Raw genomic sequence first — 12,122 nt, 5'->3', positions numbered from 1 at the left:
TGAAATCATTCGCGTTTGACGCCTCTACCGCAGCTGGTGTGAACGCAGCATAAGTCTGTGAAACTGGAGGAAAGATTTAATTTAATCAACGGCACAAAAAGTTATTAACTCTGAAAATCTATTTATAGCACCTACAAAAATGATATATATTCTGTGATTGTACTGTAATAAAGTCACCACGGTACATTTTACCAGCTCTGTAAATGTCAAACCCGCTTAAGTAGCTACAAATCTCCTGGGAGGAAGAAACCGTTGCCATGGTGTTTTTATAGGCAATGGGTTCGGACCGCAGAAGTACGGCTCTATTAGAGAATAATCTAACTGGCATTTTGAATGGACATTGATGAGTAGCTCATACTGCAGCTATTGATCAATCATTCAGCACCGCAATACCGACTGAAGACGGCAGACAAATTGGATTACGTGCCTTAGCCCAAAGAACAATTAATTTCACGGCACTTCTGCCTTTTTTCGGATGTTGCATTGAAGTCTTTTTCACTTTTGATCTTCGCAGTGCCTTTGTTGTTGTGATGACTCACTTTTGTCAGTCGTACATTGACAGAATGAAACTACTTTCTTGTCTACTCAGATTAAAGGGGAGACGACATATTGCCCTGCATGGTTTATTAGTCGTGTCTCACTTGTTAATGTACCATGCTTGGGTGCGTTTCAAAATGATGAGAAATCCATATGCACAAAATTCACATCCTTTATATTTATTGCTGTCTTCATTAATGTACGATGGAAATGAATTGGGTGTCATAGCAACAGCATCCTTGCGTTCTGTCTTCTGCGAGTGAATGAAAGTCTGCAGGTCTCGGCCTTGATTTCGCTCTCATGGGGAAAATTACCAAAAGGTCAAATATTTTTTCACCCTTCCATCAGCTTGACAAAGGCATGTGAGAGTAACACACAAGCAATGCAGGATGACTCACTCTTATACAATCCACAGCCAACAAACACGCAAGAAAGTGCACAAGTGCAACGTTTGGCCATAAACAATACGCCTAGCAATCATTTCCTCCACATTCAAGAGTCAATGACAAACTTGTTCCTGGAACAAGGGGTGTTGTTTAAAAAACATGCGCAATGCTCTTAAAAATGTAATTTATGTTGGTTTATATGTTTAAGGTAAACCTTTAATATTATTTGGAGTAAGTTCTAATTTAATAATTTAAAAAAAGGATAGCTTACTGAATCTGAGTGTACACACGTCATATTTTATAGATTAGTCAAGACACCTTGTTTTGTGTTCTGGTGTAAAAACTTTTATTGGACAAAGTATTTTTTGTGCAGAATGAAAATATTTCTGGTCCGTTTTCCCAGAAAAGACCATAAAACATCTATCTGATATACTTAACAAAGCTGAGCTTTAAAAACATTTTTTAAGTTTAAGTTTAATTTAATTAATTTTTTTTATTAATTTTTAACGAAACACTTTAAGGCCAGATTTTACAAAACAGTATTTATTCTTTATAACAGGAACGATTAATCAGTATGCCTTTTAGCTATTGTTTACAACGTTCCTCAGCCGCTTGACATTTCCTTCAAAATCCGACGCAACAATTTTAACCCAAAATCATTACTATATGGCTTTGTATTTCAATGACAAAAGGCCCCTATCGTGATCGCAAATTAAAATCTTAACTTCTTGATGCGAGGCACAATGCTACCTCATCGTGCCATTGTTCTGCCCAGCTTTGTGTTTTGTAAATTCTGTTAATATAGCTTTAAAGTCCACGTAAAGTCATATATTAAAGGGCACCTATTTCATTGCTAAAAAAACGTTATTTTGTGTATTTTGTATGTGTTCGAATGGTTTATGGTTAAAAAAACACATTATTTTCCACATGCCGTACATTTTTGTTGCTCCAGATATATTGCTTTCCTCAAACACTCTGATTTTGTAAGCTCATCGATTTGAAAAGCTCTCTCCCTGATTGTCCAGTTAATCGGTACGTTGTGATTGGCCTGAATATCTCTGACATCAGCAGGAAATGTGACGCTCCTTTCCTTGTTTGAAAGATTCGCTCAAAATGCAATGCTTACAGGAGTTAACTTACAGGCTGTGAGTCTGAAGCGGGAGGAATTATGATAATGTCGATCTTGTCTATTTTATAAATCCCAGGAAGTAAACTGTTGCCTACAATCCGTGTGTTTGTTGTAGTCCAAGAAAATACATTTACGTTGGAGAGGATAACTCGCGTCATCTTTTACTTTGGGGTATGTACCTTTTGCATATCGTTAACATGTACTAATACACACTTATGGTGTTTTCACATATACACTGTTTAAGTCGGCCCAAATGACGTGTCGGTCCGAGTACGGTTCGTTTGGGTCAGTGTGAACACAACAGCCGCACTCGGGTGCTCACTAAACGGCCCCCCGAGACCGCTCTAAACAGGTGGTCTCTGAGCGGCTGTCGCCAAACTCTGGGGCGACCCACCTGTGGTGTGAACACTGCTGGACCTCCGGCCGAACCAAATATAGGAAGTTCTCCACATGTTTAAGCCACTGGGCTTCCGTTGTGACGTCAGTAGGGTGTTATATTGTGGGTTAACAACAAACAAGCCAAACCTGGTCCGTTGCAGAGATTCGCTGTCTCCTTTCCGTTTGAGCTGCTGATTTTAGAAATGCATAGCTGGCCTCCACACACAAAGCGTGACATTACGGGCTTTTTAGCTAACGGCTCCGTGAGAAAGGCTTTAATAAAACAGCTACGCAATTTCGCGTTAAAGCAAAGAAACTTCGCAAAGACGTGCATCGTTTATCTCCACATCTTGATAGCTGCGCTCTCCCTGTCAGGCTGGTTGTCGTGTAAACGGTGGGTGGTCATGAGACGGTAAGAGATCTCAGAGACCAATGACAGCGGTGACCGTTGTCACGTGGTGTACGGTGCGGCATTTCGAGTACAGTAAAAATAATAATAATGTGCGCACCAACATATGTGAAAACACCCTTAAACAACAAAGAAAATGTAAAATCGTGAATCTGACTCTTTAAATATTCTGAGTTTGTCACACCTATAGACTGTAAAAAATAAAATAGATGTAGTGCCCTTGACATCACCCATAGCTTTCTGAAGATCGTTTTTGAAGCCAATAGTAGGCGGTGCCTGCCATCACCATCTTGGCCGGGCGTCATCACGCATCACTCGTGGATATCCCAAAATGGGTAAAAAGGTGGCAGTGGGTGAAGCTGAGATGGCTGGTTGCTGAAAACACGCCCACCTAGCTCGACTCTAGTGACAGCTGTGGCTGTTCACCAGTGGTGTAGTCTACGTGATACGCAGGTATACGCCGTATACCCACTAGAAATTGTCAAGGATTTCCGTATACCCACTAGAAATAGCTTGAGGATGCGTAACAGCATGGTTTTCTGACATTTCAAACTTTTAGTCATAATTCAGATGTAAAGCACTGACCAGTAGCATGCTACACTTGCTATTTTAGCGGGTTGAACTGCATATATATATTAGGCTATATATTTGGTGTGTTTGAATTCCTGCCGAACTGCACGATCCGATTCGCGTATGAAATCAAATTACCATAGCGGCGCGAAAGTGATTGGGGAGCAGACTAGTGTGGCACCAGAAGAACCCACAGGCGAGTGACAGTAAAGTACCGCGAGAGCGATTGCATTTATCACATGGAGAAATCTGCTTTGAATCGCTCTCGCGGTACTTTGACATCACCAAAGGGTCTGCTTGGCGCCAAATGAAGTCGAACCTGCAGTGTAGCTGTTCACGCGACACTGTAAACAATCCATGTGAAGTGAACGAGTGCTGCAATATAAAATCCGGAGAGTTAACAACGCACATGTGAGTAAACAACATTTAAAACATCAGTCCAGTTTATTACTTTATCTGGAGGTAAGGCTCCAAATGCAATAAAATAAGCCCGTAATTATATCCTGATGGTTTTAGCTTTCAGCATGTTTGATTGTGCTTACTGCTTAGTGTTAAACTTTCCTTCTCTGTGTTAATTTATTTATCTACGTTCAAGATGTATATGATCTTAAACTTTTGTGAGGAAAATCATGTCTGCGTTGATGTTCAGTTCAGATTTGCAAATTAAAGATCATTTTCTTCACTTTGGTGTCTAATATTAGGCTACATGATGGTCTTGTAATAATAATTAAGTAAAAGCCTATTTTCATTTTTAAACACTGCTTGTATTATATGCATAAAATAAGCTTTTATTTCAATGAGTATGCAAATTAGAGTTAACTCATGGTCATCTTATATGTGTATTCATTAAAAACATTTACACCATTAAATTACACATGGTAATGTTATCACTAGGTGTCATATAATAGCTATTGAAAGAGTGGATATTTTTTCTCCTTCAATGCATGTGTTAGCCACGGATTGAAGATTGTAAACAGTTTATTTAATTTTAATTAACAGTTGAGTAACTTTTGGCCCTAAGGTTAGATGTTGATTAACACTAAACCAGTCTAAAAATCCATCCAGTTTCCCCAGCTATAAACCCATTGACTGTTAAAGTCTTTTTTTCTTATAATAAACTGACATGTTGATAACACATTCAGTTCATGTGTTTATGAGTACACTTTCAGAATGCTCTCGATTACATGAAGATCCATACTGTATGCATCTGTAAGTGTGGTGGTGCTTATGGGGTGTCACGCTGGGACGAGTGAGCATAAGGGTGAGAGGGAAAAATCACAGTATACTCACTACAAAAATCTAGACTACACCACTGCTGTTCACCCATCACTTAATTATGCAGAACTTATTAAATTTAATTTAAATGGATGAGTTACAAAAAAATTCACCCCCCACAGTTGTCAGGAAGGGCAAATTAGCTATATAGACCAAAAAACACTTTTTGTACTAGGCTGTAAAAAAAATGTTCTGCTCTAAAGATGGGTATTTTAACATGAAGGTCTATGGAAATTGACTCCCTTTTGGAATTGCAGTTTAAATCACTTCTGTATTAGCTTCATCATGCCCCTCGGTCACACCAAATAAAAAATTGTTATCAACCACCCAACCAAACGAACGATTAAAAACGGCATGTAAAAACAAGTTATCAAAATCTCTCAAGCGGTGGGGGCGTGTCCACTGTCGTTGCTGAAACCGTGCCCACACGCAAAAAAGCTGCAGTCTCTCAAATTATTATTATTATTTTTTAGTTTAAATTTAGAATAAAGACAAAACATATTAACATAAAATTGCCGCTTTTTTTCTTTTCCCACTTTAACAAAACCTAATTTAAAAAAATAAATAAAAATTATATAAAAAAAGACAACAAAGGGACATGCAACCCACCTATAGATCATTGCCACGATTCGTTTGTGTCAAAGGAAATGAAATAGTCCAAGAAAGAGTTCCAGATTTTACCAAAAGTATTTGATGTTTCTCAACTTTCAAACAGCTACAACCTGAACGGATGCTCACGATCGTGTTAGGGGCGGGGCCATGCGCAGTGGCTCAAGTGCGTCAGAGCTACTGCCTAAAAATCAAGAAAATGCGTAAAAACTTATTTTTATTGACTCTAACTTAACTTAGATAGCTTTCCTTCATTGCTTTTTTATATTTATTGTTATTTTTTTTTTCCTTGATTGTAAGCTACATACCCCTTTATTGTGTTTTTACTCTGACTTCTTTCTTCTTTAATTTGATAATGTTCTCCTGAAGGTGATTGTATATTTCATCTAATTGTTTGAATAAAAAAGAGAGTAAAATTCCCGTGCAAAAATCTAAAAAAAAAAATGCGTAAAAACTCAGAAATGGTGGAAAACTAGCGATCTTGCTCTGCCATCCAGTACTACAATTGTTTACAGTCTTTTTCGCTATACATTTCTAACAATTATAATGTGTTTAGAAACAATTTTCAAGATTGACTTTACAGGGACTTAGAATTTTACTTTTGTAGGTATGTGGTAATGTCTATGCTTTTTCGGGGTATTACTGCAAATTCCTTATTTGATGTCAAACTCCTGCTCTTATATATTTTTTCTTCATTTTTATGTAAGATGCTCAGCATGTCTAGTTTAATTTGATGCCTTTTATTGATCATATTAATGGAGAAAAGGTGTGTTTATTAGATTAAAACGTATGTGAGGAAAATACAATTTGCAATACCACATAATAGGCTATTTAATAATTTTCCAGTTTTCTGTAGTTTCTTCTTTCATGTAAAGCTGCTTTGAAACAATGTAACACTGTAAAAAGTGTTATTATATAAATAAACTTGATTTAGGGTTTAGAAGTTGGACTTGCTGCCTGGTTAGGAACCCGATGTAATTTGCAGGGTTGCGTTTCCCCTGAAGACTCAGATGCGCACATACACAATTTAACATCACATGAATCTGTGATCCCTCCCTCGTGTTAACTCATCATGTTTATTTCCTCAAAGCACAAGGAATCAAAAAGGATCAAAGCACAAGTCAAGAGCTACGACACGGAGCCAATAACCAATTCAATACTCTCCTCTGAAAAACCAAACAGAACATCTTATGCTTCTTCCCGACCATTTGTGTTATGAACATCAATCAAAACTTAAATTGCACAGTTAAAAATATTTAGATTGCTAAACTGCTACAAATAAAGGTGTCATTAAGCATCCACGGCCGTAGCCAGCTATGAGGTCACAGAGGTCCGGACCTCGGTAATTTTTTCTTATAAAAAATAAAATTTGAAGTTCTCTGAATGACTAGTTTTCAAAAAGAATCCGCATATATAATAACGTTTGGACAGTTTACTGTATAGTTTAGTGTAAAATGACGAATATTGGTTTAAGCTGCGACGGCGCGGGTACAGAATTTGCAGTGTTGCCAGATCCTATTGTTAAAAATCCTCTTTAGACGTAGTGTTTTAGCAATTAATGTGACACTTTGACATTATCTATAAAATGATTGTTAGGTGTAGGTTAGCATTAGAGATTTCTTTTATTTCTGAAATACAAGGTTTGGACGAACTTTGTTTTTTAAGGCCAATTATTTTTGCTTGTTTTTTGTACTAATATCGGGCAACATGGAAACTGAAAGTTATCAAATAAGACGCATCATTCAGGGCGAGCAGGTTATTGCTGATACTACATTCTGTAAGATAAAAGCAATAATCATCATAATTGTGTCTGTAAGAGTGTCAACAGTATCAACAACACTATCGAAAAACAGAAAATAACTCTGGTACAAAGATGTAGAAGACATGGGTTTAAATAGAATATGCCAAATATGTTAAAACACGTAGCGTAAAACGGTAAAGCTAATCTTAACAAAACATAAGCATGAAGAATTCTGTTATTTCATTTAATTTAGAAGTTAACCTTTAACAAAGTCATGCTAAAAACAATAAGAGCACTAAACAAGTTCTTGTTTAAAATCTTGTAACGTTTTTGTTATATAATATTGCTTATTAAAATGATTACAAAATAAACATTGTTGCATGAAAAAAATAATAAATAATCCAGCAGTCCCAGTCCATCCCCCAAAACAGAATATTTTATATCCCAGGTAAAAATAAAGTATGCTTCAATGTACTTAAACCACTTAAATACTAACAAGTCCATTTGTAAGTTATGTTAAGTTATCCCAGGTGAAAAAAAATTCTATTAAAAATATACTTTAAAAAAGTGTACTAAGTATATTTTCTAGATTTTGTACTATTTTCGTCAAATCCAAGTATAGTTAAGTGTACTCAATTAGGTATTAACTTCAACTTAACACCTATTTGATTACACTTCAAGTGTAAATAGTATGCTAAAATGGAACAACTTTTTTTAAACTTCAAGTGCACTAAAATACACTCCTGAAAATCAAGATTTATGAGTAATTAAGCACACTTACAGTACAATTGCATTGTATTGCAATTTTAATGGAAATACACTTAAAAAGCCATTGCAGCACAAATTATAGTTGTGTTTAAGTACATTTTGTGCATACTGCTATCATACTTATAATTAGTATAAACTATGTTAATTTAGTATGCCTCTGTAATATTTCAAGTGCTCTACAAATGCACTTCCTAACTATTTTTAGTGCTTTTAAAGTGTCCCACTATGACAATAATAATGTTTTTAAAGTGAATTTCAATTATAACCTAAACATCATAGCCACGTACTTTCAGTGCAATATTATTATAGTGTATTTTTTATATTTTAAGTATATTTAATTTGTACTTTTATCCCCATTTTGTTATACTTAAGCATGAATATTGCTATTACACTACAAGTGTATTATATAACAATTCAGTTCAAATGCACACAAACAGATTACAAACTGCATTTCAAAAAAGGATCTTTATTAATGACACAAAAGTAACACACAAAACAGATATTGGCAAAATGGGGAACCTTAAACAGTCGACTTTCTTTGAAATGCCGGGAAGAGAACAATTGCGAACAACTTGTACTATATGGACATCTAGCTCTGATTTGAACTACTGGGGGCCTTGTAACTGGCATTGTTGCACTTCCTCCGTAGAAGGTCCCGGATCTCTGCCACCTCGATGTTGGGGGATCACTCCCTCACTGCATCTGTAAAACAGGAAAGAGACATTTCAATTTTATTTATATAGCGCTTTTCACAATTTGTAGTTGTTTCAAAGCAGCTTTACATTAAAAGAAGCAGGGAAAACATAGAAAAATCGACAGACAATATAAGTAGCAAAATACAGCGGCTATGAATAAACTTTACAAGCGAGCAAATTAATAATGTCTCGTATACAAGAGGGTGCTAAGTTAAGCCAATGTTGCTTGACTCCCCAGGGGTTAAAAAAAAACCCTAGGAGAAAAACCTCAGGGAGGAACAAAAAGTCCTAGGAGGAAAAGATATATATATATATGGGATGTAAACGGATAAGGAGATTTAACGGGTTCCGTCGGTGGTCAGGCATCGGCTGGGCATCACGTTGAAGGGCAGCTAGTAGATCAGTGGTGTGTTGACCTCCACGGCAGCCGGAACTGGTCTGTTTGTCTCAATGTTTGTCTCAATGTCATCGGGTTTGAGGACGAGACAGGGAGAAAGAAACAAAATCCTATCAGCGTAGGGGCCATTCACATGTAATGCAAGTGTCACACAGTGTTGTGGTTTAATATATGCTCGGTTCCAGACAGGCTAGTTATTGCAGCATAAGTAAATTACCCAGACGAGTTATGTGAATGCTTTGTTCCATACAAGCTAACTATTGCAAGATAAGTATAATTTACTAGACAAATTATGTGAATGCTTTGTTAAAGAAAAAAGTCTTCAGGCATGAAAACGGGTCAGGGGTGAAAAAAGTGAGAAGGGCGCTCGAGGGGCGATGTGGCCTCTGATGGGGCCACGAGGTGGGAGGACCCCCCCAGAATAAATATTATGGCCTCATTAGGGAACATGCTGTAACTTAACTTATTTATTCTTCAAGCATGAGATTGGCCAAGGAAAAAAAAGAGGAAGAAACGCAACATCCCTCCATGTGCGCAGAAACAAAATGCACACCATAACATACGCAAAAAATACATTATGACCATTATTTCAATTATTTAATTCTTTCAAATTTAAAATGTAAACATTTAACTAGTGACAAAAACCATGTTTAATTAAATGGGTTGATAAATGTGGAAAACTGTAAGAAGTAGCATTCCCTTACTATTTTAAATCTGCAATAATTTTATTTTGCCATAATCTGACCATCAGTCGCAAGGCCATACAATTTTAAGTTGACCTTGCAATAGGGTGGACCTGAAGGCCTACATCTAATTTAAAATGACTTAATTTTACAATATAGTACTGGCTAAATTAATTACATTATGGTTTTTGAGTCATGGGTTGAATAATTTTCAGATAAGCAAAAAAGTGATGTGGGAAAATAAAATAAGAACAAATCAAGACATTACAAGCATATAAAATAGAAAAGAACAAAGTTACAAATAAAGTAAGATCTAACAGTATTGATTAGGTTGAAAAAACAGTATCAAATTAACACAACACTGTTTTTATTCTACAAATTAAATATAATTGATCTTTTTAAAGCTATAAAAGTGATTTTCCTTTTGTCTTTTGTAGTTTGATTAACATAATGACTCAAACATATGTATTTCTTATGAGACGAACTGTCCCTTTAACAACGGAGAAGCGATCACTGACACATGATCAACTGCTCACTTATAATAAACGACTGTTTTTATGAGAATACTTGCAGAGACTGTGGAATTACAATATAGTTTGTGCGTATATCTCCTGTCAAGCCCAAACAAATCTGCGTTTGCTTTGCGTGATTTTTGAAACGCACGTTGGGCGTGGGCTTTTGAGTTTGTGCGCGTATGCGCACTGAAAACAGTTCACTTTAGAATCTTTGTTGCTCAAATAGTCTAAAATCGCTACGTTACTGTAAACTTTCTTATTAGCAGTTTTAATAATAGTATGTTCTTATTACAGCATTTCATGCAATATTTTGCAGTTTCACCATATTTACATTTAAGTACTTACAGCCGTAGACCATGTGACTTACAAGCGGGGAGTACGTCCATAATTCGTTCCAATCCATTCCAACAAAAATATTTTAGGTCACTTTGCAGTGTCAGTCTGTGTAGATATGTTGTTTTAATTGGTTGATGCCTTACAATTCCACAATGATAGTTTTACAGCGTTTTGTGTTGACTTTACGTCCCGAAGGCAGTCGCTCTACGCATCTTCAACAAGCTTGTAGACGAAGAACACAGAAATGCGGATGACATCACAGTAGCGCGAGAGCCGTTCGAAAGCAGACTTCCGTATGGCTTCTCGATTCACTCTCGTGATACTTTGATGTCACGTGCCTGCCTGTCGGGTTTAGCAACGCAGCATGAACTCAAACAAATCTAATGCGTGGGATACATGTTGGATGACAGCGAAGGGCGCGTCTACAAACAACGCGCGCATCCCCCCCCCAAATAATGTGGTCTCATCGAATCTACGTGATTCACGTGGGTCACCTTTTTTGGCTTCAAAACGGCGAATTTCGCCGAAAGGTGAGGGATTTTCATGCCTGAGTCTTAAAGAATAATTCCGGTATTAAACACTTTGAGTCTCATTTCTGGTTTGTTTTGGATGAACTACAGTGATGGTCACTGAAATTTTGACAATGGGTCGTGTCTTGACTTTTTGACTTGTTTAGAAGTGTCTCTTGACTGCTTCAGAATAGACAATCGAGTCACAATCGAGCTCAACTTCAAACCTAAGGCTGGTCACTGAGCCATCAAATATGGGAAAAATTTGTGCCCTACTCCGAGGGCACAGTTGCTCTGCTCATGCTAGCCTTCTGAGAGAAACCGAGCGAAAAAACTACAACCAAATGTAAACAGACCCTTTTCCATTTCCGGCAGCAGAGTGATATATCAGCGAGCAATGAGTCTTCCAAGAGAAGTCAATGGAATTTTACAAAATGCCAAATAAAACACCACAGAAACTGTATTTCGCTACACTACTTGTTTTTAATCATCAACGAACACCACGAACCACTCGGTGAGTAGCACCCCTTACGAAAATTAACCATGGTTTTACTACAGTTAAGACCAAAAAACCATGGTTACTGTAGTAAAACCATGGCTACCACAAAATAACCATGGTTTTGACAACCATGGTTTTCAAAAACTATAGTTAAACCATGGTTAGTATAGTAAAACCATGGTTTTGCTCATAGTAATCAATTGACCAAAAAAACATGGTTACTACACTTTTACCACAATAAAACCATGGTTAATTTTCGTAAGGGACAGTTTTGAAAATGAAGGTTAAGTGTTGTTTTAATGACATGTTTGTGCATGACCCTTGACTTCCACTCTGAAGCAGTGAAGAGACGCTTCTAAACGAGTCAAAAAATTCAAGACACGACCCATTGTCAAAATTACAGTGTCCATCACTGTAATTCATCCAAAACAAACCAGAAATAAGACTCAGTGTGTTAAATACCAGAATTATCCTTTAATGGAGCATTTCACCTGTAGAAACATTCATCTTTATTGAAAGTGTCTCATATTTGTAGTGGAAATGTAACATACATTTCGAATTTGGTGCCTATTTGACTAAAAAAGGGGTGTTTGTAGTCTCACCACCTCAACAAAGATATTGGACTTCCTTCTTTCAATGATGCAAAATTATAATTTTTACATCATTGAAAGAAGAAAGTGCAACAC

This window comes from Misgurnus anguillicaudatus, chromosome 4 (genome assembly GCF_027580225.2).
Source record: "Misgurnus anguillicaudatus chromosome 4, ASM2758022v2, whole genome shotgun sequence".
Classification (NCBI taxonomy): Eukaryota; Metazoa; Chordata; class Actinopteri; order Cypriniformes; family Cobitidae; genus Misgurnus; species Misgurnus anguillicaudatus.
The sequence above is the reverse complement of the archived record's forward strand: the minus strand, read 5'-3'. Positions refer to the sequence as shown.